This window comes from Topomyia yanbarensis, chromosome 3 (genome assembly GCF_030247195.1).
Source record: "Topomyia yanbarensis strain Yona2022 chromosome 3, ASM3024719v1, whole genome shotgun sequence".
In the NCBI taxonomy this organism is placed as follows: Eukaryota; Metazoa; Arthropoda; class Insecta; order Diptera; family Culicidae; genus Topomyia; species Topomyia yanbarensis.
The window spans coordinates 366,441,610-366,469,068 of NC_080672.1; the positions used below are offsets into that span (position 1 = coordinate 366,441,610).

General features: G+C 36.9%; 1 protein-coding gene across 2 annotated transcripts in view; it reads left to right on the forward strand.

Moving 5' to 3' along the window:
• Positions 1 to 2,052: 2,052 nt before the first annotated feature.
• Positions 2,053 to 27,459, forward strand: part of LOC131689935 (F-box/WD repeat-containing protein 7) — a 69,134-nt gene continuing 43,727 nt past the window's right edge. For both annotated transcript variants that reach the window (XM_058975328.1, XM_058975330.1), the window contains exon 1: positions 2,053 to 2,975. The gene's annotated coding sequence lies outside the window, so the exon portion shown is untranslated. The remainder of the gene's footprint in view (positions 2,976 to 27,459) is intronic.

Consider the following 27,459-nt stretch of genomic DNA (forward strand, 5'->3'; position numbering starts at 1 on the left):
GTGCTTTTGTATTATTGGCACTTAGTCGGGGAAGTGAAATACTACACCACATTAAACCGATAAAACCGTTCTCAAGCGTAAAAAATTTACAGTATTACTTTAACGTGGTAATAAAAAGCGATTAAAGTGCTCTGAAATGCCTAGCAATCGCTTTGATTCCAATTTCTGTCTCGTTCCACTCAAAATCCTCCACCCCCCAGATCAGTGAAAATTTCCGGGTGAAAGCCTCTCTAGAGGTGGCAACCCTATTTCTACATCCAAATTCATTGTAAACCCGATTTTTACATGAAAAAAATGGGGGTCGTTAAGGGATGTAACAATGAAAAAGTTGATCTTTTCCCATACATTCTGAGATCAAAAACATCGATTTACATTGTTGTTCCGTTGTAGATTTTGGAGGCATGAAGGACTGAATCATAAATACATCGATGTTACAAGAAAAGTTTTTGTTAACAAATAAAACTGTTGTAAATTCAACGTTTCTACAATCAATTTCAATACAGTAAGATTCCGTTTTTGCATGCTCCATTTTTGGCCACAAAAAAGTTCCGTTTTTGGCAACAAATGGGTTCCATTTTTGGCAACATTATGATGTAACAAATTGAAAATAAAAGCTTTTAACGTAAGGTTCCATTTTTGGCACGGTTCCTGTTTTGGCAACTGAAAAAAAATATATTGTTGCCAAAAATGGAATTCTACTGTATTGCTTTCTGTTTTGGTGCGCTTAAAAATATAATGCAGATATAATAAATATGTATAAATCGACATAGATTTTTCATTAGGGCTTAAATCGCAAATGTAAACAAACTGCGTTTTCGCTATTACGACATTATGCAACAAAAATACTACAAGATTGAGGTGAAAATTAGTTAAAATGGTTTTTAGTTCGATGTATAATTAAAGAAAACAAAACGGCGAAACATGCATTTTCTTCGAAATTCGACTTAGGCCCTTCTTCTCATATGGAATATAAAGGCCAAACTTACATTTTTAGACAGAAGCGGGCGTACGGTTATTATTCACAAATAAAAGAATAAACGGCGATTCTGTTATAAAAATGATAAGCAATATCTACTATGATCATGTTTACTCGATAGTTGTTGCACATAAACATTCGAATATTTCGATATTTTCATGAAATTTGAAGAAAAGATGCACGCGCCCTTTCTTTTACATTGGTTTTCTATGCGCCCATTTGCTGAGCCCTATTAAAAAGTATACTGTCAAGCTCGCCCATTTACCCAGCCCTACCCAGCAAGACAGAGTCAGTTTAGCCCATTTACCGCGCCCTTCTGAAAATTATGTACACGGTTTAGCCCTTCCGCAAATTGTGGTTGCTGAAGGGCGAAATCACGACTGGGATGCAAATTGGGCGTAAGCATTTTTTTAGTTTCTACCCACTAAAAGCACATAGGAATTAAATTCTTTGTTATATTGTCATAAGGTTTAACGAAAAATGCTTCCGGAAAAACACGGTCATAAAGTAATTTATACCTACAATAAAAACTACATTTAGAAAACCTTCGCCAAATATTGAAACTGATTTTTCTCTTTTTGAGTACATTGCGACTTAGGCCCTAATGAAAGATCTGTGTCGAAATGGCAGCTCTGAATCCCGTTGCTATTTTGCTGCATAGGCTGAAATTATGGCGGTTTGACACTTTGAATGCGCCATTTTAGTTCGCGTTGCCAACTGTTCCAGCTGAAAACAAAAAATATCAAACGTCAATTTTAGTGGCACTTTTATGTTGCAGGGGTATTATCAAGACATTGTATCAAAGGTAAAACTGCTTTCACGTTCAGCGAAGATTTTTTTAGACTGTTACATAAAGTGCTAGCAATGAAATTTTCTATAATGTTATTTCATTAACGTGCAAAAGTTTATTTTCGCATATATGCTACAGGTAAAAAAAGATTTTTCTAGTACGTACCTGGCTTAATATTCGATATTGTTGGCGATGTTGTTAATTGTCGGTACTTACACCCATCACCTTCAGATTGTGAATACCTTGGTCGCCTCATTTCGTTTCATCCTTCAGCGAACCTTTTTTCACTGCCAGTCATATTCATACCACACCATTCACAGTCACGGCACGGCACGCTCAGCTCTTGGTTTTCGTTTCTGCCGTGGTTTCTTGCAGCCATCAGCAGCAGACACACCAGAAAAGTGAAGAAAAGTAGTGTTCTATGTGGAACGTGTAACATTTTGGAACTACCCTTTCTTCGGAAAATTTGAATATTTGCGAACGATTTACAAAGCGCCACGAGCCCAATACGAGTCGGATATACTCGATCTAGGATCGACTGCAGAAGGTCAGAAAGTGTATCTACTATATTTTTCTTCCGATTGCGCAGCACACGCAGGGGAGAAAATAGTGCACAAATTTTTGCTGGAATATCGGTTTCGAGAGTGTCGGCTGGCGGCAGCGAAAGAATTGAAGAAACGCGTACCCTCTCGCAGCAGAAGAAAAGGGAGCCCTTCTATTGTGTGTCGCCCATATAGTCTGTGTTTGATGCGTCGTGCGTGTGTGTGAATGCCAGTCACAAATTTTTTCCCCGATCCGCAGCGAGCGTTTCTTTTTTACTCGAAAACCGTAATTTAGCTGGGTAAAAATAGTGAAAATGGAGTCACCTTTGTAAATATTTGCGACGTTGTAGATGGATGTTCATTTTCCTGCAAGAGTCTGAGGTAGCTTTAACAATATTGTAGTTAAATTTAATTTGAAAGTGATTTTTTCGTCGGAAAACAAAGAAAGTGAACGAATTCACAAAATGTGTTTCACAATTCATGGATGTAGCTGAAACCTGTCTTCGCTAGTTCCCGAAACTGATGCGGAAACTGCATAGTGCAAAAAAGCATCGAGACAACAGGAGAACGAAGCGAAAAACCTCGCCCCGAAGGCCGAATTGCGACTTTGAGCTGTGAATTCTTTTCGCTACCATCATCGGACAAAACAGCGTACATTCTGGCACAGGTAAGGCATGTCCAAGATTACTTAATAATCGAATAATGAATGAATTTTATTCGCTTCCAATGTAAAGCTATGCTTGAACTGGTGTACAGTGTAAAGTATCAGATTATTGTACTCAATAAATCGATGTCACCAATCACAGTAATAAGTGGTGATAGTCTGCTAGTCAGGCGATAGAAAGTTTACTTCTGTCACATCACATGAGCAAAAATGATGTAAAAAAAATCTGGTTCTGTTCAACATGGACGGAACACAGCAGCAGCAGCAGCAACAAAATGTTATAAACTGGTTAAAAGCGCTGCTGCCTCGCTTAGCACTGGTGAAGCTTTATTTTTGACAGTAGCCGTTTTTTGTTGTTCGTGTCCTTCTACGTCATAATTACGGTACTAATCGGTAGCGCGTCGGATCTCGGAATAATGATGCTTTTGTTCTTAAATCATCTTCGTAAATATAGCCGATGTTATTCAAATTATCAGATCTGTTTATTGTTTTCCTACGGTTTGGGTGTTGCTAGCATAACATTTCAATAAGCTCAGTGTTATCAAAATGATTCCTAACGAGCGCTGATTTTATGTCGTAGTTTTGAGCTCGGTAATGTTACAAAATAAAGTTAGAATAACTTTTGTAGGCATTACAATGTTAGTTTTCTTTGACACGCAGAATTTTTTTCAGGCACTTGTCTGCAGTTATTGGTTGAGAACATGATTGTGAAAAACAAATTAAATATAATATTCTTTTAAAAATACTTTTTGCCACCAATTGGGTCTAGTTGGATATGTGTCTCTGCCATCCACGTGAAAAAATCTGCCAGGCAGCGTGGTCACTTTTGTATGAGGTCAGATCCGTTGAATTGCTCGTAATTGATCTTTTTCGCTTTCTCGTGTCAATATAAAGCTGAATTGGAACGTGTGGGATTTTTTTCAGTTAATTGTTTTAATATTTTTCAATTTTACAGCAGGAAATAGTTCATATTAAGTCTTTGGATCAGGAATCAGTTTTTTGCTGGAATTGACATTTAAGGAAACAACACAATTATGGCCAAGATCTTCTCTTGATAAGTTACGATTCTTTGTATTATCGGTAATAATTGAAAAGCAATCAACTTTTTATTAGATTCGCTTATTATTCTTTACATACAGAAGAACGAACACCGACTTAGTTTTACACTTAGTCTACGAGAGCGGAGAAAATAGTGCTTTTTTCCGTTGCCCGACAGAGAGAAGCCTGAAAGCATTGATATGCCTAACGTCAATGTTAACTTACGCTGAATGCGAAAATAAGTAAGCATAAACTTAAACTCGATAGCTGATATATGCAAAAAATCGAAAATATTAATGTTTCCACCTTTGAGAACTAATTCTGTAAAAAATTTAGAATAGGACGTGAGTAACACAAAGAGCCTCTCTTTGGTTACTTTCTCTTTCCATGATTACAACGTCACTATTACATTTTGCACTGATTTTTTAGTAATCAAAAGCCGATGGTTTTTACTAGAATATTATGCAAAGAGTTGAGTACTAAATGCCGACACGATTGCGTAATGAACAGAAGAGAAAGACCCCAAAGAGAATCTCTCATTGTTACGTACGTCCTATTCTAAATTTTCTCCGGAATTAACCCTAGAAAGATTCTAGATCCCACATTAGCATATTTACGATCATTCAAAAATAATAGATCAACGACATGTCCGGTGGATCCCGATGGAAATCATGACCTGCTTTCAACTCCTCCAACCATGCTTTCGATTATACCGTGGAACGTAACCACCATCGCACCAGTTAATTTTGTGACATGAACGGATAAATTGATGAAGATACTGAAGCTGGTTGACTCCTCAATACGTGATCCGCAAAGAAGATATTCTCACAGTCGTTGTGTTTGTATTTATTTGCAAATATGTTTCGTATCTCTCGCGAACGTAGATGATCGAAGTCCACGAATATCTCCTTTCATGGACGCGTATTTTCTGCGAGGAATGGGAAATCTGGATGTTAGAGAAACATACGCAAACGAAATAATATTTTGCACACGTGACTGACACCCTTAAATTCGAGCAATACGCAAACAACGATGCAGTATTTTTTTTAATTTCAATTATAGAGGTTTTAACCTTAAGGTCATTCGCCTCTTCGAATTAGAAAAATGTCTTATGAGAAATTCCTAACCCTATGTGCGGGGTCGGGACTTGAACCCAGGTGCGCTGCGTACAAGGCAATCGATTTACCAACTACGCTACGCCGACCCCCGATGCAGTATTTGTTCCAGGTTGATAAAGTGAGTGTAGCTGTAATGAAATTCTAAAACAGAAAGCTTTCCATCATTTGCCATGTGTATTGGGGTTCACGAGTTACCCATCAATACCAGTCAGGTAAAAATTGTAAGGAAGGGCTTAAACAGGTGCCTTGTGGAAAACCCATGTAGTCGCTTCATGGCGCTACAGTATCGCTATGCGTAAAGGTAATGTGGTTTTCTGACAATGAATGGTACAAATACTTGATTAGACTTAAAGGCGAAGTTTAACCGAGATAACAATTGCTATAGAATCGTAAGTTCTCTTATAGACCAAGCATACAGAAGCCATTTGCTCTTAAGAGAGCATGCTAAATGAATTTTTGTTGCAAGCAGTGTCGTCCGTACCCTTCTATTTGCGAAAGACAAATTAAGATTTGATAACAAATCATTTGCCTTAACCGAAATGTCTAGGAGTAGTAGAATAGTAATGCAATCGGCCAATACGAATTGTGGTCGAAAGCTAGTTATTCCAGTTTATGAATAACAGTCACTGTTACTTATCTCCAGTCCCATTGACCAATGCTCTGCTGCTTGTATAATCTTATTTACCGACTCTGCTAGATACAGCAGGTTCTTAAAAAAATAATCGATTTTGATTCTGTCTGCTTCAAGACCCTTGTTTTTGCAAGACACTAGTGCATTTGGGAATTTATCGATGTGAACGAATTTTTAGTTCACCGGCGACACGTCGAGCACAATCTTCTTGACGAGAACGGAAATACCTTTCTTGCAAAGTCGAACATTCCTCGCTTGTTCGAAAAAAAATCCTTCATCGTTTCGATTGCATGACGATTTTTGCCTAGTTCCAATCTTGAACAATCGAATCTTGATTCGCACGCGCCTGTTTTTAGAGTGCAGGATCTGCATTACATTTACAGCTGAACATAGCTGTACATACCAACCAGTCGATAATCTTTATGATTCGTTCTGTTAGAAAAAAAGTTTTCTGCACGTCCTTAACCCATTATAAACCAGGAATTTCAAAAAGTGATCCAAATGCAGTGATATCTTCAATTCTACTAAAAAAATGTATCAAAGATTATGGGAAAAATAAAATCACCGCTTAAAATGGTTTTGATAATGAAAATATCTCGCGCAAAAAATTTTGTACGCTTGAATAAAAACAATAAATTTTAAGTTATTTGACATATTTCTTCGGATTTTCTGATAGACAACACTTCTTTTACACCTGTAGGAACGTTTTGTCACATAATGGAATTATTAGCACGAATTCCAACAATAAAATTCAATTAAATGTATTACTTACTTTTCAGCCGCCATTTGCCCCAACTATACACGGTTCAAAAATGTAAACAAAATTATAAAAAAATGGCAGTTGTCTTGTTTCACAATGCAATAATAAAGCAGTTAGATGCCAAAATTCTGCAGTGAATACGCGTTAAACGATGGATAGTTCTGCGTATGAAATTTCATACGCTAGGATATAATGGGTTAAGCTAAGGGATTGCAGTTGAATATACAAACCGCTTTTTATCTTGCGGATATCTCTATTATCACATGTCACTTATGTTCTAAGATATATGAACTCGTCGACAACAATATAACGCATCCATTTCTACGTTGAAACAAACGCTATGTGGGCTGCCTGGTTTCTATCGGCTAGCTTGTAGTCAGTCCGATTTTTCAGCCTCTGTTAAAAGGCACAAAAGCCTCTACAGCTGCTCTACGATCGACTCCAATGGTGTTTCTGTTCTCCGGAAGACAAGAAGCATGTGAGATCTTGTAATTATAGAGTCGTTTCTTTGCACACCTGTTAGTACCACACTGTTGAGCACTCTTAACAACAAATCAGGCAATGCATCATTCTGATTCAATACATCTAACGTGACAAACGAGGCGGCAGTCTCTGACTTTTCTGACGCTTGGATTGACCCATCCAGCGACATACGAATCGACCTATTTAGCAAACAGATGATGAGTCCACAAGTTGTGATTTCGGGATCCAGGGTGTTCTAAGGAGCGAATATTGAAATCGAGAGCAGCGTAAATATAGAACAAAATCCAACACACGGTGGAAGTTTTAGTTATTTTTTTACATTTATTAGCGCTAAACATTTAAGAGCCTGATTACGGAATAAAGATTTTACTTTAATTTGCATATATCTTGAGCGTTTTTTCAAAACGTCATATCTGCAATGAGTTACTCTCTTTGTTTACTTTCTCCTCTGTTAATAATTCGATCATTTTAACATTTATCCCTCAACTCTTTGCATAATATGCTAGTTAAAACCACCGTCTTTCGATCTGTACTGCAAAATAAGTGAAAAGTGTTATAGTGACGTCGTAAAAATCGGAAGAGAAAGTAAACAAAGAGAGTAACTCATTGCAGATATGACGTTTTGAAAAAACGCTCAAGATATAACTTTTCGAAGTCCCATTCAGTAACACACTATAAAATACACTTCATTGAGATTTTTTAAATTGCGATCAGAAAATCTTATCTCACACAAATTTGTAGATTTTCTGGTTACACAAAGTATCCCAATACAGTGAAGACCCGATTTTATCACCCCCGATTTCAACTACCCCCAATTTTATCAGCTTTTTGACCCGATTTTATCAGCTTCATATGAAAATTGATAATTGGTAGTTTGATGGGCTCTAGCAGACGAACCACATTGAATTCGAGCAAATCCTTTCATGAGTATATATTTCTTATCTTAGAGATCCGAAAATGCAAAAAAAAAAATTCTTTTTTTTTTAAATTTTTCACTGTCGGACCCCCTTAAGGGAAGTTTAAGCTAAATAATCAGGAAAGGTTATGAGGCTTTATCTATGGACTAAAGAAGAATATTTTAAGAACTTCGGTTTCCTTAAAAGCAACAAAAAATATGTCCCGGTTTTATCAACCTAAAATTCACCAAGGGACTGATAAAATCTGGTCTCTACTGTATTTGTTTCACATTCTTCTTCAATGTACTGGCCTCTAATACTATTCCAGATCTTTCCGATTAGAATAATCCGTTCAGTTCATGGATGATCGGTCTGTACTACACTGTCTCTTTTTAGGATGCAGTGAGTACCGGTCGAATCTCTTGTACGCAACTTGCTATCGCCCTATGAGACCTTCTTTCACGGGAAACATTTGTTTGCTCGCCACTGCAGTGGCATCGTGAGGATCATTCAAATATCTCATGTTGTCATTCACGTCGAAATTGGAGGGCATGGTGCTCGCTATCAGTTGTTCTTCTTTGCTTCTTGTACTTACGAATTACGATCATAAACTCGCCACCATTGGCTTCCTCGTGGATGGCACTGGCTTTTGATTTGGGGGTGTTGGATGCCGTTAGAGCAGAGGCGACGCGTGGTTCCACCGTCAACCTGTTCAATATTTTACAAAGGCTCTGAAAACGTCACAATCATCTCTAATTCGACTCCATGAGACGTTTTTAGATCAGCTGATAATTTCTCGTTTATATCTTCTGACGGTACTCGGGTGGGATCGACTAAATCATCGATTCCATCCAATATCTATCGAATAGGACCAATGAAAGATGTTCGGGTTTTTCTGCACGTGAGAGCTGAGCAAAACAAATTTGTTGTCAAAACCCACCGATAATTGTCAAACAAACGTCTGGTAGAATGCTTAAAAGAGCAAAAAGTACACTAAGAGACTATATTCGTAAATCTGCTTCGAATATGTTTCGTGCAGAAAACTTTCGTAAAATATACGAATTTTTCGTACATATGATGAATCATTCGTATTTATACTGAAACGTTATTTTCATCACAAGTTTTTCGTAAAAATAGATTAGATGCTTCCCATTCGTGAACTAATTAAAAGCACGGCGACTTGATGAACGAATTTTTTCGTAATTTTAAATATTTAGTGTAAATTGCAAGAAATTCAAAGTAGAAAACGAAACTACGATGAATTTCGTGATAACTTATATCATGGTATGATATGAATTATTTGGAATGTAGAATCTTTTGTTCCACACACCAAGAAATAATCGTCTTCCTGTATAAGAAAGATTGAAATATTTGTCAACCGGTTAAAAGTCATTTCTCGATTCTTTCAAATGGGGTAGAAATTTAAATGTTCTTCACGCAATTCATTGAATCCAGAAAAAATATGTTTCTCGTAAAATATCGTAGGCATGAGATATTTAACATAAACCCGTTCAGTTTTACAATAGAACACAAGATCATTCGATTAATTCCTGGTTTGAGTTTATGTCCATTTTACACTCTCGGTAGATAAGTTTTCAACATGTAAATGCAAAGAGCCCACAGTTCTTTGAAGCAAAAGTAGACGGTTCATTATTATCGTTGGACCAACGAAATACATACCTAAAACCAATATACCCCAAGTGCAGCAACATTTCTTCAGGCTACCAAAGAAAGGGTTCAACCGACTGTTATGAACGTACGACAACATGTACTCAAAAATTATAAATTGCTCTCGTTTGCACACAACACGCCCATATGGACATCGCACCAATGCACCCTGGTTCAATATTTGTCTTGAACCGGTGCAAAAGGAAAATAAGTATAAAAAGCCGTCGCAGTCACCCATGACATTCACGCTGTTGCGTGAATTCTTGTGGTTGAACCGGTCATGAGAAGGCAGAGTTTTTTTTTTGAAATGTACTCGCTTGGTATGCTAAGTTGGTTTATCGTTCGGATCAAATTGTCGAACTTCAAGGTTTGAAGATTATTAATTTCATTTAAATTAATTTGTGTGCTGCTGCTGTTAATGTTCGGGTCGTCAGGTTTTGCTTACCAGTTCAATGAACAGGTTGAACGTACCGACGCGTCGCCTCTGCGTTAGAGTTTTAGTTGAAACCCTAGATCCCTGCCATATTTTTATTTTTTCTGCTGCCAAGCCCAGTTCGTTTGGAAAATTCGATCAAAAATACCCATTTTCACCTGAAAGATGCATTTTTTTAAATATCTCGAAACTGGTTTTAAATTGTGAAGTCCCGTGTCATTTTTTTAAAAATTTCTTCACGATGATTTAGTTGGAACCCTAAATCTCTGCCATCGTTTTATTTGTTCTGCTCCCAAACCCAGTTCGCTGGGATTTTTTTTGCAATCATAAGGCATTACAATTGAATTTTTGATTTTTTTGCAAATTTCCAATACTTTGGAACGACAAAAATTTTAAAATTGTTTTCAGCGGTTTTTGTTTGTTTTAACACTAGATGCTGAATTTTAATGCTATTTTTAGACATATTTCGACAAAAAATCAACGTTTGGAATTTTTCGAATATTATGAAATCAATATTTAAACGCCACACCTCCTTAATGATGTCCGATTGAGCTAAAAAAAATACATAGATTTCTTTTGCGATGTAATAAGCGTTTTATGTAAGACATGCAGAAATTTAAGATGTCCATTTTCAATGATATCTGCCCTGTAGAACCAGCCTAGCTCTCCATACAAACTTTGGTTTCAAACGGTGAAGCCCCGTTCCATTTTTTTTTAATTTCTTCACCAGGGATTTCCTGGGACCCCAACCATTCGGCATTTTTTTTCTTCGTTCTGCTCCCCGAACGTGTGTTGAACAGTATTATGGGGCGTACTGCCCAGATCGTATTGTCTACCTAGACATATCCTGACACAATTCCTTTCCCATGATTTTCGTAGAGATGCAAAAGCCAGAGGTAGTCTCGGTCTCTGGCCAAAGCGAGTGTCGAACTAACATTCCTTCCCTTCCTCGGTAGAACAGCCATGGACCTGACCGGCGTCGTTATTGACCAGTTTATTAAATTATTGTATCAGTAAACATGCACAGTGAGAATGCTTTAATTCTCTTAAGTAACATTCTGTTGGTTTATTGTGCATTTTTACTCATTCGGCCAATCACGAAGTGCAACTACGGGCAGTCCACCTAAGCTCAGATAAGCTAAGCTAAGTAAAAATGAAAAAAAAACACTAAGCATGTCTGTCTACCCGATCTTCCCTCCCCAAGGTTGAGGGGTTTGACGGTATTGCAAACATCATCAGGCATATTACCTGCATAGGCGCTAAAGAACAACTGCTTTAAGATGGTTATTGCATTACGCCTCGATAGCGGTGCATCGAGGAGACCGAGACGTATATGATAGAATAGCGGCTAATGCTTCTGGTGATCAATCTGAGCATTTGGTTCTATTCATTCGGGAAAGTCGGGTTGGATAAATTAGGGTAAAATAAATTTACCGACGCATGTGAGCCATCCATTCCCGGCCAGCATAGCATGATGAAAGTCTAACAGCATGCAATTGTCGTTAATGATAAATATACCACATTTACTGCATTTAGACAAGTTTGATTGCATGTTACATGTGTTTTTCTATTCCACTTCATTAGTCTGTTTCTTTTGTACATCTACTAGTTTGCTTTTCCATTATTGATGTATACCAAAATAGTATTGTTCAATTTATACACTTCTAGTCAAGCTCTTTGCATCTTTTTTTCTTTATTCGGCATGTTGTGATTCCTTTTACTAGTATATCTCTACTATACGCTATCTATACTCATATAGGTACAAACGCTCGTGGCCTTCGCGATAACACAAACCTGGCCACAAACGCGACCATGCAATTGCAATAATCCACATATACTTACGCCCGCGATTTCGCCTACACGAAAACACCCCGGTAGTTAAGTAAACATGGCATCTTTAAGCTTCCAAACTCGGTCTCAAACATTAACCCACAACTCGCGTGATTATGAAACGGTCACGTCCGAAAGTTTTACCAGTCTGGACTAATGCCTTTAGTTGAACCAATCAAAAAAGTGACGCTCATATTCACTAAACAACATGATGGTGACATGACTTGGAACTCAAGTGATATGGGGAAACGGACTACCATCTGTACCATACACTAAAAATTAAGCATCAGATTCACGGTCCGCGTGCGATCAAACAAGAATACATTATAAAATCAAAATTATACACGCGAGGTCACATGCACGTTACAAACACGTTAATATACAAATGCTTGAGCCCTTCGCGACCATCCACGGCACATACACCCGCGATCTCGTAAACATGATAACATCCCGGTGATATAGTGAATGTCTCAGCTCCTATAAATTTTCAAACGCGGTCCCAAGCGTGAACCTAAAAACTCCCGCACTCGCACGATCATGAATCGGTCACTTCCGGATGTTTCTATCCTTTATATCAGCAGACTAGGTCCATGCCTTCAATTGGACCAATTAAAAAAAGAAAGCTCTCATATCCATTGGACACCACGTTACATGGCGACATGACCGAGGACTCTAGTGATATGGGGTAACTTACTCCCTGTCAGAATGTGAATTGTACACCAAAAACTATCAGAATGAAGGTCCGCGTGACCATCCAAGAACGCACGCGTATATAGGAAATGCCACGGTTGCAAAATCCAGTCTTGTACACGCGAAGTCACATGAACGCGAGCACACGTGACAAACACGTTAACGTACAAACGCTTAAGCCCTTCGCGATTAACAACGCACACCTACGGTCGCGATCGCGCAAACTTAATAACACCCCGGTAGTAAGGAGAACGTTTTAGCACTCACGAAGTTTCAAACGCTGTCTCAAACACGAACCTACAAACGTCTGTTTTCGCGCGCTCATGATACGGTCACGTCCGGAAACCATTACTCTCTGTCCTAATAACTTAGGTCCATACATTCAGTAGGATCAATCAAAAAATCAAGCACATATCCACCAGACAATACGTTCCATGGCGACATCACCGGGCACTAGTGATATGGAAGATCTCACACTCTTTTAGCATCTTAGCAGTACACCAAAAAATAAAGTATTAGACTCACGGTCCGCGCGTGATTATCCAAGAACACACGCGAATATGCGAAAGACACACTGTTATAAAATAGAATTCATACACGTGAAGTTACATATACGTTAGCACACGCGACATACAAACGCACACGCGATCGAACACGTTAACTACAAATGCTCGAGCTCTTCGCGATGATACACGCGATCGCGAGTCTCTACGCCCACACATACCTGAACCGTACAATGAATATCACATTCAGAATCACGGCCCGCTACAATTGGCCTAATGCAGTGTTTTAGTGGGCGACATTGCCTGTCTCGTCTGCAAATTGTAGTATGTGATTCTGACGGGGAGCCCTTCCGAGAACCTAGCTCTACAGCTCCAGTAGGACAACTCTCGAAAAAAATGGTGTAGTTTATGTTCATGATTTCAAGATCTTTGTTACGATTTTCGTAATTTTCGTTCACGTTATCCTGATATTTTACTGTAGAGCTTACTTTTCCATTTGACAGGTGGCGTAATATGACTCATGTTTAATATATCAGCAGTTGTATTCTGTGAACTATTTCACCAACTCGATGTGTGGTGTTTAACGCAGCTTTTGTTTGATGTCAAGACATCACACTGAACCTTATCAAATGAATAACGATGTTCGAGACCCTAATAGTTTTCTTATATCTACTATTCGTACCTATTACTGGCCGCTAGCAGCTGTACATTTCATGAAAAAGTGCATGTGACAGATACAACGTTATGTATTTTTTTCATACATCCAAAAATTTACAGATATTACAGTTACGGTATACCAAATAACACGAAATATGCATTCGATGAACCGACCAAATATTTCTGCAGACGTTCAAGAAACATTCCTTATTTTAAATACCGTTTGCGTTAAGCATGATATCACTACAAACCATCCCAAGTTTTGAAACACACGCATCGATTTTTTAAGAAAGTAACGCAATTTCCATTACTAATTTGATTGCAAGCTCTTTCATTCAAGAGCTAACTATTAAAATAAACTATAAAAAAACTGTTAAAAAATCTGATCGGTCGGCTCATCGGTTGCAGAGATATCGTGCGCATCACTAACGCTACTGTAAGGAAATGCTTCGGTACAACGGCCGAATCCAATCCATTTTTGAATGAAAATATCAACATTCTTTAGCAGTGTTTTGAGTATGGCTTGGACGATATAACTAAAAAAAATCACGAAAACATATCAGTGTGCCTAAAGATATAGACGAATTTCACGCCAACTCGAACAAATGTTGGCAGCCAGATTTTAATGAAACTTTCTGTACATGAAGACTTTGTCACAAAAAGCCACTTTGCATACTTTGTTTTTCCAAAAATGATCTAGACTGTCTTTTGAAAAGGGCCAAACTTTTTTTTACAAATTTTTTTTTCAAATGGCGCTATAGTCTAAAAACTGACAAATCCCACAAAAAATGTTGTAGGAGTGATTTTCACAAAATTAGTCAATTTATTAAATAAAAATATTGAAAACATTCTTCATTGACTCCTACACTGGAAAAAATCGATTTTAAAAATTTAAAGTCGATTTACAAAAAATCCCATTTTTGATTTGGATGAAATTTTTTTTCCAAGATATGTAGTTATGTTCCCTACCTACCGTCAAAAATTCAAGTTGGGCACTTTGAAGGAAAAAAAAGTTATTTGAAAAAAAACTTTTCCTTGTCCAAAATGAATTATTTTTTTCAGTGTATTTTTATCGAAAACTAAACCTATGAAAGTCATAATAGTCTCAGGATCCATTTTCCCAGCTGCTAGTTGCCTGATACATGCAAAAAGTATCAGTAACGATCTTGTATGAATGAAGACTGGAAGATTGGAAGATCGGAAGACTGGAAGACAAAAAGACTGGAAGACTTGAAGACTGCTGTTTATTTGCTCCTCTCAAAACTAATAAATTTTATGAAACAATTGACAAACATTTCTAAAATTTATTTAATGTCTGATGGAGCAGCAGCACAATACAAAAATAAGAAAAAACTTTGCAAGCTTGTGTAGATTCCAGTCAAAGTATGAGTTAAACGCAGAATGGCATTTTGTTGCAGCATCCCATAGAAAAGGACCCTATGGCACTATCAAGCGAATGTCAAAAAGCCAGTCTTGCTCGCGACTATGGAAATACCATAACAAGTTTCCGAGAGTTATATAACTGGGCAGTTGAACAAACTGATAAAAATATCAAAAAAATTGTATTAAAAATTCTTATCCATGAAACAAAAATTTATGAATAAAAAAGGAATCGTGAAAGCACGAGAAAAATTAATTACGATCAATTGAAAAAAAAAAAATTAAGAAAATTGATTGAGTAGTTTTTCGGCAATCGTGATCACGCTAAAAACATTTTTAGTAAAACGACATTTCGAGAGAATCGAGTTTAAAATTTCAAATTACCACTGCTCTTGGTAGACGAAGCGCGATTGGAAGCGCTGCAACTTTCGATCTATTTCTCGGTTCCTTATAAAAATTTGGGAAAACATTCTCAAGGAGTTGTACTTTCAGAAAAAATTCAGTTTGGACAAGGAAAAGTTTTATTCAAATAACTTTTTTCCTTAAAAGTGCCCAACTTGAATTTTTGACGGTAGGTAGGGAACATAATTATCTATCTTGGGACCAAATTTCATCCAAATCAAAAATAGTTTTTTTGTAAATCAACTTTAAATTTTTAAAATCAATTTTTTCAGTGTAGGAGTCAATGAAGAATTTTTTCAATATTTTTATACGAAAATTTGACTAATTTTGTGAAAACTACTCCTACAACATTTTTTGTAGGATTTGTCATTTTTAGCCATTTGAAAAAAAATGGTAAAAAAAGTTTGGCCTTTTTCAAAAGACAGTCTAGATCATTTTTGGAAACACAAAATATGCAAAGTGGATTTTTGTGACAAAGCCTTCATGTACAGAAAGTTTCATTAGAGTCTGAGAGGGTACTGCCAACATTTGTTCGAGTTAGCGCAAAATTCGTCTATATAGTCCATTGATCTGCAAATCAGTTGGAAAAGCACAATCTGCATTCACTACTTACTCCAAATGATATTTCCTACAGAATTTCATTCGCAGAACCTAAGACTTTTGGAATAAATTAAAAATGAGATTAATAAGGAATGAGAAAACACAATTTCCCGGAAATCCTCGATCCACGCAGCCCAAATTCATGCCTTCGGTTGGACCACTAAAAAAATGATGCTAATTATCACTAGATAATACGTTCCATGGCGACATGACCAGGAACTCCAGTGAAATGGGAGAACTAACTCTCTTCTAGCATTTGAATCATACATTAAAAATTAAGGGTGATTACAGAGTGGCGGTGAGAAGCTGAGCTGGGGCTGGAACTGACATTAGAATGCGAGAAACGTGCTAGCTGCAAACGAAAGGCACGATGTCAGAGTGAAAACCGAGCGGATCTGCGCCGACTACCTGCTTTTACTCTGACTTCTCACATCCTACTGTCAGTACCCGCTCCTGCTCAGCTTCTCGCCGCTACTCTGTAATCACCAAACCAATGAATATGACAATCAATAGTCAACCCAATCCAATGATTAAACCGTCATCATTCCATTCAGGCAAGACCATGCATATTTCCCATGCACATAACATACCTTGTGGGTTTGTTCCCCAATTGGTCAAATAAACACTGAACAAACAAAGAAATTAATCTACTAAGTCCAAAGAAATGTTAGTTCGATTGGCATACCATCAAATTAGCAAACATTCAAAATTTATGCAATTTTGAAAATAATAAAATGAAGTCTACTGGTTATTTGTAATAAAATAAGATTGCATAATTGCATAACCAAAGGTGTTTATTTTTAAAAGGTAGCACTTATTTTATAAAAATAGTTGTTAAGGGATGCGGATGAAAATAGCTAATGACCGCCTTCCCAATACTGTGAAGACCCGTTTTTATCAGCCCCTTGGTGACTTTTAGGCTAAGGGACATTCATAAATTACGTAACGCAAAAATTGCCCAAAATTGACTCCCCCCTCCCCCCATGTAACAAATTGTCACAAATTTCTTCATCCCCCCCTCCACTGTTACGTAACAAATTCCTAGAAAAAAAATTTTTTTCTTCGGTGAAAACATGTTACGTAACGATCTAGCTAACTCCCCCTCCCCCCTATGTCACAACATGTCACAACTTGTTGTACTCCCTCCCCCCCCTAAAAGCGTTACGTAATTTATGAATGGTCCCTAATAAAACGGGAACATTGACAAAATCGGGACATATATTTTTCTTTCTCAAGAAACCGAAGCTCTTAAAATATTCATTAGTCCCTAGATATAGCCTCATTATCTTTTCTGATTATTTAGTTTAAGTTTCCCTTAGAGGATCTGTCAGCTCAAAATTTAAAAATTTTTTTTTTGCATATTTTGGATCTCTAAGATAAGAAAAATAGGCTCAAGAAAGCATTTACACGAATTCAACTTGGTGCGTCTGTTAGAGCCCATCAAACTACAAACTATCAATTTTTACATGAAGGTGATGAAATCGGGTCAAAAAGCTGATAAAATCGGGGTAGACAAAATCGCGGGTTGATAAAATCGGGTCTTCACTGTAGTATAAAAAAATCACCAGAATTTATCGTCCCTCAGACAGCTTGAAATGTACATATCATGTGTTTGTCGTGTACAGGCAGTGATGTACCAAATCGGGTTTTTATAATTTTGGGGAAAAAACCCAAGGTTTTTTCCCGGTTAAAACGGTTTTTTCGCGGGAAGATTGGGTTTTTTTTGCAATTTTTTGATATTTTAGTAATTGAACATTAATGTATTGTTAACCAAACATTTTTATTTTATTTATGAGCATTATTGTCATAAAGTTCTGCATGTATATGAAAATTCTAAATGGTTTTCCTCGATTGAAACATTATTATAGCGGTGATCCAACATTTCTTTACAAATATTGTGGTTAAATAAGTGATAAAACTTTTCAACACGTTTTGAGCTAAGTCGATTGCGTTTCTTACTGTGAATCCACCTAAATGTACTAAACATTTTTTCTACTGTTGCTGATGTTGTTGATGCCGAAAGAACTCGGATTGCGATTTGTATGAGTACTGATTACGGTTCATACTAATGACGAATGTCAAGTCGACTCGCTTTCTGCATATTACTCACTTTTCCTTTTCACTGAACTAAATAGGTATTTTCTAAATTTTGAGTGAATACCTACCTCATTTCGCTAAAAATATAGCATCCCCTAAAATGAGTAACAAGCAGAATAAAAGTAGTTTGGGCATCACACGATAATTCTAATTTTCACTAGTCAGAGTAACAATGACTATTGTTCCCAGTATTATATGAAACAAGTTGGAATATGGAATGGACCGAAATTAAAGTTGCAGGAACAGAAAATGCTTCGTAAAACCCGTTATAAATATATTAGAATGCGAAAATTGGATTTTAACTTCAAGTTTCAAAATCGGACAGGAGCTTTTCGATTAAGCCCTACAGCATAAAAACTGTAAAAAAGTATATCCGGTTCTTACAAAGGACTTTTCTTTATCCGACTTTTAATCTTGAATGTAACGTTGTACGGAATTTCCTGTGAGCGAATTATACTGCAGGTTCATCCATCCATTCTTTCGGGTGAGAATATTCTAAGCGATTCTCATGCTCAAGGATCTCTGTCCGATTTTTACGCTTGATGTTTATATTCGATTTTTACATGCCAAAATATCTAGAGTGGGTTCTACAAAGTATGTTTTATCCTTGCGACTTTTATTTTCAGTCTCTCTAATGTAAATGTCTTTAAAAAACATTAAATGAACATCATACATTCGATAAAACGAAAAAACCCATATTTCGTCCGGGTTAAAATGATTTGGGAACCCGGTTAAAACCCAAAAATAAAAACCCGGGAAAATGGATTTGTTTTCCAGCGGTACATCACTGGTACAGGTATTATACCGCGATAGTACGTACACTTTCGCATCGTTTAGTGTACGTACTATCGAAACACAAAAATGAAATTCAAAATATTACTTTTTATGTTTTATATTGAACGAAACTGTGCAACATTTATCACTCAATTAATCACCCTATTAGTGATAAACTGACCTACCGCCAAGTACTTAATCTTAGAATGTTATGGTTTCCATCAACCAGGATGGTTGAAAATAAAGAGTAAAAATATTTCCTTGGTCCCTTACAGTTCCTTTGAATTTGGTAGCATTGCCTAGAGCATTTCTCTAAATTTGTAGTATTTATTGATTTTCGTAGGAATTCTTTGAAGTTCTAGAACTATCCTGAATCTCTGAAATTTGTCAGATTTGCTTGAAAATCGCAGAAATTCTCTGAAAACGTTCTTGAATTTTTGATTTTTCTGAAGCAGAAGGAGTTATTTTTGCATATTTTATTCGTGTAATAATAACAGTATAATTTATAAAACTGTAAGAACTAACTAAAATTTGCTGGATTAAAAAAGCAGATGTTCCAATTTTGTGGGTGCGATAACAATTCTTCTTGATACATACGGGATTTCAGATTGATTTTTTATTCCTTTCAATTTTGGTCGTTAAAAACTTCAAAAACCCCGAAAACGGATATTTAAATATATTTGCAAGGTCGATATGATTTTAAATTAAAATAATGCCGGCATATGAGCCAAAAAGTATATCAACCATAGTTTTTGACTACACATAATAGGTCTTGCTAAGCTAGGAAATATTTCTTGAGCCACTCCAATATGGTGGATACATTTTTTTATGACACTCACTAGAACCCCAAACGAGGTATTGAGAAAACTCTCATTTAGATGCGTTTTTTCAGCTCTATGAGTACTACCAGCCTCCATCGAAGTCGTTAACCGTGCGAATCTCACCCATTTCATTCTAAACATTGTATCTCCTAGAATGTATGGGACTCAGTATTCAAATTTTATGCGCATAATATTTGAATATCGTTCATCAAAAACCGTTTTATCATCGCTTTAGATTTTAACCTTCAAAACTGCCAAAAATCTTCTTTGATGTTCGAAGAATGTCTCGAAATTTTACAATTTTGCTTAACCTTTAAATGCATGAAACTCATTTTTCTTTAGTACTCATTTTTCGGTATGGATACGATATTTACCTCTTGTTGAGGCTTTATATCACAGAATTCGGTATGTTGCCAAAGGGTATGCAGTAGTATGCATTTAAGGGTTAAAATTAGTAAAACTTCTCAGAAGCTTAAATGCCGTACCTAAAGCTTGAAGAGGTTTTTTGATATTCGTCATTTTTCTAATTCTGTAAGTTTTTCTCGAAATACTTCGTTGAAATTAATTGTGAGTTCCATGAAATGCACTAGGGATTTTTTAAACTTGATAGAATTTTATAAAATTTCCAGACGCCCCCCTGATGTTTAAAAGATTTTCCATAAATTCTTAAAATATTCTTGAAACTTCGTGAATTTTCTAGATGAGAATCTCTGTATATATTACTTAATATCGTAGGATTTTCTTTAAGTAATTGTAATTGTAATTTATTTATCAGCAGAACGAAAACTTGTCAGTTACATAAACTTTGTATCAAGTCAAGGAAAAAGTAAAGTGAAGTTTAGTACAGCTTGACTGAATCACCGCGGTGCACCGATAGCCGTTAAAAAATCTACTGAAACTGTAATAATATTTCTAAATGTTCAGTTCGCAGAATTTCGCGAGATTGCTAAAATATGTGTGAAAATCGTGAGTCAGTAGCTTTCTGTAGTAAATGTTAGTATAGAATGTCTCAAGTATTTCCCAAATTCCATACGACCTGCGAAGATCGTCCTTAAAGTTCATTGAGATATTCAGAAGTTTGACAAAACCAAACTATAACTTATCCGAGTGTCGTACAAATTATCTGAAGTATTAAGGATCTCCTTGTAAGTTGGTAATCTCCCGAAATAAAAAAAGACTTTTCTGAAACTTGTAGGGCGTCCCGAAAGCTTGCTAACTTTTTTTATATTTGTCAGATTTCCACGATGAATTTATGACTTACTTAAGGTTTGAAATACTTTGCTGGACTTTACAGAACTGCGCTGTGTAATACACAGCTTCTCTAAAGTATGCAGAAACCCATAGAACTTCCACAAAATGTGTCCTATTTTGGTGAAGTTTACAAAATCAAACGAAAAAAATATTTGATGTTAGGTGTACGTACTATCGAGGCAAAATGTACGTACTATCGAGGTATACCTGTACACCCTTACAAAATAAAAGTGCCGGTCTGTGTGCCTGGCGGTGTTCGGCTACTTTTGAAAATCTTGGGGATTGGACACAAAATTGAACAGAAACGAAATCCCGCACATAATGTACACGAAAACTGGTGGGAGTACATATAGTGAAATCAAAGAAAAGGATGCAGAGGTAAAAAAATGCATTTAATCACGGCATCCTGTTGGGCAGCAGGTAAAAATGAACCAGCCGGAATCCGTTGAGAGGCACAGCCAAAAACGTGGTTTTGTCGCATAGAAGCACATTCTTTTTGTTTCAGTGTTGGTTTATGTGTGACGCAATCAGTTGATAACTCAACCGATTGAAGTGTATGTGTATTCAGCGTATAATTTCGGAAAACTGTTTCATTTGCCAAGTTATTGTGTTTAGGACAATTGTGTATCTTGTGAATACACGAGTACTTTCAACAAGGCTGGTTTTACTGCACGAAATTACGAATGAGAACGTTTACTATTCATGTGTTTAGGTAAACCACGCCAATTGTGTATACACGCCGCCTCCGGGTGTTTTCTTTGAAGAAAGGACTCAAACGGTATTTCGAAAGATGCTTTGGCATTTTCAACAGAAACTGTATTTATTATTCATTCGGGTTTGCAAAGGACGTGAATTGTTTGTATACCTTCTCAACCATGATTAATTTCTATTCATACAATAATTTAATCTAAAGTCATTAACCTCTCTCAAACAAACAAATACCAGTCTATACCAGTTATGTAAAACTAGGAAAGGGATACCCACCTCGAAAGATTGGACTTTTTGTTGAACGTTTTAATCGTCCCTACCGTTTTACCTCGAATTGCTGTATACGAATATTTTTTTCTTATTATTTGACGCGTACATCCGGTGTCTTTTTTCTTCACCTTCCTTGCACTTCTTCCTGATTTCTGTTTAAATTTCTCGTTACTTTGCTGTGTTTGCTTTGCCTTCGATGTTTCCGGGTTTCTCACGCACTAATCAATCTGAAGCATATATATTTTCTGCTGCATTTTACGACCCCGAACTTCTATGTTCAGCAATTTTTTAAGCTAGCGATCAAGTTTAAATCCCATTGTGACTGATGTCACAAAAAATGAGTTTACGCAAGCTAGGACCCATTCGAACAAGTTTACAATTTAAACTTGCTGGAAGGAGAAAGTCAATTCTGGCTGATAGCCATCATCTGCGGTGGAAGCTGTCTGATAAAACCAGATTTTCGAAGGTTGATCCACTCCGCGACTTCTCACGATGCATCCTTTCGCATCGTGAGCCTTACAACTTTTCAAAAACGAGAAAAAGAATCATCGCTCCATGGCAAGAACCGGTCACATCACCAGCAGCGTATTGTATATGCATATAATACATGTCATTAACGATTTTTATCTGATCCTTCCATCTCTCGCCTGGCTCCGATGCGTTTTCGTGGCTTCCCTTTGCGCACTACACAGAATCCAATACGCAATTACGCCGTGCCCCCATGGTCAACCGAAAACAGACGATGAAAACGGAGACCGTGAGGACTCCCCTTTGATGGACATACGCGAACGTATTGCCATTCTCGCGTCGCGTTAATGTTATTGTATGTGTAGGACCGCGTCCATATCGTGTATCGTGGCGAACGTTCATAAACGCCAGTTGCCGACCACATTCCCTGCGAAAGTTAAGGTTCCCATCGATAACAACCAGCGAGAATTGATTGTACACCACTGATGGAGCCACCGATCCGGGGCTAGTCGAGATACTACTCTTTTTTTTTGCTCCTGGAGGTACCATTTTAACGCGCACCACACCCGTCAATGAACGGTTCCATTGACTGGCGGAGTTGTTGTACTCTCCGTCTGTTGTGGGATTCCTTTATAATTATATGATCGAAAATTAGTGTCTCCGGAGCTGATAGTACGTGTGTTACGTAGCAAGGACTCGTGGGATTTTTTTACGCCACTCATTAACAACCTTTTGAGGTCATTGTTTCTGTGGGAATATGCTATTTTCGTCGTTTTTATAATTGCGACAGAGTAGGCTTCGAGATTCCCATGGGAAATTTTCTCACGCAGAAACTTTTGAGAATTGTTTGTTCGGACTCCAATTAGCACAACATTAATGTTTCAATTGGGTTTTTTTGGATCGTAGCATAGTGCAAGAATGATTGAAAAAATAGAAACGAATCACTTAATTAGATCCAATTGATCGCATTTATATTATTCCAAGAGATATTGGAGTGGAAGCAAATATATACCCAATCCTCGAGCCGTATGATTTACATGCAAATACCCGATCAGAATGGCATAACTGATTTATAACACCTGGAGTTATTTATTTCAAAAATATTTTGAAACAGAACCTGTTATAAATCCGGCTGGTAGTTGTTAAAATAACAAAAAATAAAACAAAAACCTGGCTAGTTATAACAAAATTGTAACAAAATTTGATATGATTTTATCAAATTTAAAACTAAATGAGATATATTTTTTTCCAAAAGTAAATAGGTATCCCGATAAGAAGAGCATAACAAAACAATAACACATTTATAAGTATGGTTGATATTTATAACAACTGGAGTTATATTCAGATAACGGAATTAAAAGCGGATTGCGGACAGTTTTCTATATTATCAATATTAAAACATAATCTATTATGAGACCATCAATTTATGAATTGATCGTTTGTTACTAGGTCACTGTCATTGGATGATTATATCTAATAGAGTTCTCTCACAGAATACCTATATACTTTTGGAAAAAAAATTAGATCTCATTTAGTTTTAACTTTGATAAAATCATATCAAATTTTGTTACAATTTTGTTATAATTAGCCAGGTTTTTGTTCTATTTTTTGATATTTTAACAACTAACCAACCGGATTTATAACAGGTTCTGTTTCAAAATATTTTTGAAATAAATAACTCCAGGTGTTATAAATCAGTTATGCCCTTCTGATGGAGTATTCTGTGAGAGAACTGTATAAGATATAATCATCTAAAGACAGTGACCTAGTAACAAACGATCAATTCATAAATTGATGGTCTCATAATAGATTATGTTATAATATTGATTATATAGAAAACTGTCCGCAATCCGCTTTCAATTCCGTTATCTGAATATAACTCCAGTTGTTATAAATATCAACCATAGTTATAGTTATAATAGTGTTTTGTTATGCTCTTCTGATCGGGTAAGTATGATTCTAAACCAAAATAAATGGTATAATTCAAATAATGAGTTATAAAGCGTCCGAGACAAAAAATGCATTATTCTGCTATTACACCGTAAAAACCTACAAAATCCCACGATTAGAAATGTATTGATGAATTCAACGTTATCAGAGCATTTTTTTTCGAAAATTGTCCTACTAGAACTATGGTCTCGGCAGGGCTTCCGGTCAGAATCACTCACTACAATTGCGGGCGTAGAGACTTTACGATCACATGTATCATCGCGAGTGGCTCGAGCGTTTGTGCGTTAACGTGTTCGACAGCATGGGCATTTGCATATCGCGGGTGCTGGCGTGCATAAATTTGATTTTATAATCGTTTGTCTATTGAATATTCGTGTTCTTGGATGATTGCGCGCAGACCGTGAACCTGATATTAAAATTTCGGTGTACTGTTCAGATGCTAGAAGAGAGTGAGTTCTTCCATATCAATAGAGGTTCCGGTCATGTCGCCATGGAACGTGTTGTCTAGTCAATATGAGTGTCGTTTTTCTATTAGTCCAACTGAAGGCATGGTCCTGGGCTGCTAGGGCCATGTAGGGACTTCCGGGCGTAACCAATTCATGATACGCGCGAAAGCGGGCGTTTGTAGGTTAACCGATAGACCGTTTGTAAACTTATAAGTGCTAAACGTTCACTTACTCACCGGGGTGTTTTCATATTTGCGAGATCGCGATTGTAGCTGTGCGTCGATGATCGCGAAGGACTTGAACGTTTGTATGTTAATGTGTATGTGATAGCGTGTATGTAACTTCACGTGCATAATTTTATAACCGTGTAGCCATTTGAATATTGGCGTGTATTCTTGAATGATAGCGCGCGGACCGTGAGTTTGATGCCATATTTTTAGTGTATGGTACTGATGCTAGAAGAGAGTCAGTTTCTCCTTATCACTAGAGTTCCCGGTCATGTCGCCATGGAACGTGTTGACTAGTGAATTTTTTTATTAGTGCAATTGAAGGCATGGACCTAGTATGCTAAGACCGAAGGAAGCGATTTATGGGCGTGTCCGATGCTTTATCGTGCGAGCATGGGCGTTTGTAGGTTCCCGCTTCAGACCGCGTTTATAAGTTTATTAGTGCTAAAACATTTTTCATGTTTGCGAGTGTGGGCTTTGGCGTGCGTGGATGATCGCAAAGGTCTTAAGCGTTTGTTTGTGCCGAATGCTAGAGGAGAGTGAGATTCGCCATATCACTAAACTTTCCGGGACAGCAAGTTCTTCCGGTCGTATCGCCATGTTGCGTAATGGATATGAGCGTAATTTTTCGATTGGTCTAGCTGATTTGTTACCTCATACATTGATTTATCGTAAATACTTTGTTTGCGGCATTTTTAGAACTTTATATGGTGCCTATTTTTGCTGAAGCAAAAAAGTTATTATTTCGTCAATTTGAAAAGTTATGAACGGTTCTTATTGAAAAATAAGCCATTTTCAAAAATTATTTAATTTTCTTAAAGAAATAACGTTCTGGTGGTTTTTTCACTCAAAACAACGTTTCGATTTTTCAAATTAAATTGATAGATTGAAAATCTATTTGCAATCTTCATAGAAAGGCAAAAAGGTTTATATGGGAAATTCACGTAGAATCGGATTTTTTACTCATAACTCCGGAACCAATAATTCGCCCAAATGAAATTCGATAGTGATCAATGTGAATATTATACCCTTCATTCAAGATTAAGATCGTGAGAATCGAATCAGCAATACACCCAGGTTTTTTTACGCACGCGGTTTTTACGAGTTTTTTACGCGGATTTTTCAATTAACGCGGTTTTTTTACGCGGATTTTCCAATTAACGCAGTTTTTTTTGCGCGTATTTTGCAATTGACGCGGTTTTTGCAAAAATGTTCCAAGTCCTTTTGAATGCAAAAGATTTTCGGAAAGATGGAAGTGACGGATCTGGAAGACTCGTTATCGCCCGCACCCCAACAATATGGGTATTTTCGGAATGGTCTTGAAGCGTGGGTGCCAGAAATTGATTTTGACGCCATTTTGAAATCAAAGATGGCGACTTCCACTTTAGTGAAATTCGATATAACCAAATCAATATGGATATTTTCGGAATTGTCTTGAAGAGTAGGTTCTAGAAATTGATGTTTGACGCCATTTTGAAATCAAAGATGGCGACTTCCGGTTTAGTGAAATTCGCTATAACCCAATCAATGTGGGTATTTTCGAAGTGGTCTTGAAGAATAGGTGCCAAAAATTGATTTTTGACGCCATTTTGAAATCAAAGATGGCGACTTACGGTTTAGCGAAATTCGCTATAACTCAATCAATATGGATATTTTCGGAATGGTATTGAAGAGTAGGTGCCAGAAATTGATTTTTGACGCCATTTTGAAATCAAAGATGGCGACTTCCACTTTAGTGAAATTCGATATAACCAAATCAATATGGATATTTTCGGAATTGTCTTGAAGAGTAGGTGCTAGAAATTGATTTTTGACGTCATTTTGAAATTAAAGATGGCGACTTACGGTTTAGTGAAATTCGCTATAACCCAATCAATATGGGTATTTTCGAAGTGGTCTTGAAGAATAGGTGCCAAAAATTGATTTTTGACGCCATTTTGAAATCAAAGATGGCGACTTCCGGTTTAGCGAAATTCGCTATAACTCAATCAATATGGATATTTTCGGAATGGTATTGAAGAGTAGGTGCCAGAAATTGATTTTTGACGCCATTTTGAAATCAAAGATGGCGACTTCCGGTTTAGCGAAATTCGCTGTAACCCATTCGATATGGGTATTTTCGGAATTATCTTGACGAGTAGCAACCTACGCCCACGAACTCGCAAACATGATTACACCCCGGTGATAAGGTAAACGTCTCAGCACTCATAAACTTACCAACGCGATCTCAAGCGCCAACCTACAAACTCTAGTCTCTATCCTCGGTACCAACAGTCTAGGTCCATGTTAATAAAAAAAAAAAAATTGAAAAATTAAGGAAAAATAACTCCCATATTCACTAGACAAAACGTTCCATGGCGACATGACCGGGAGCTCTAGTGATATG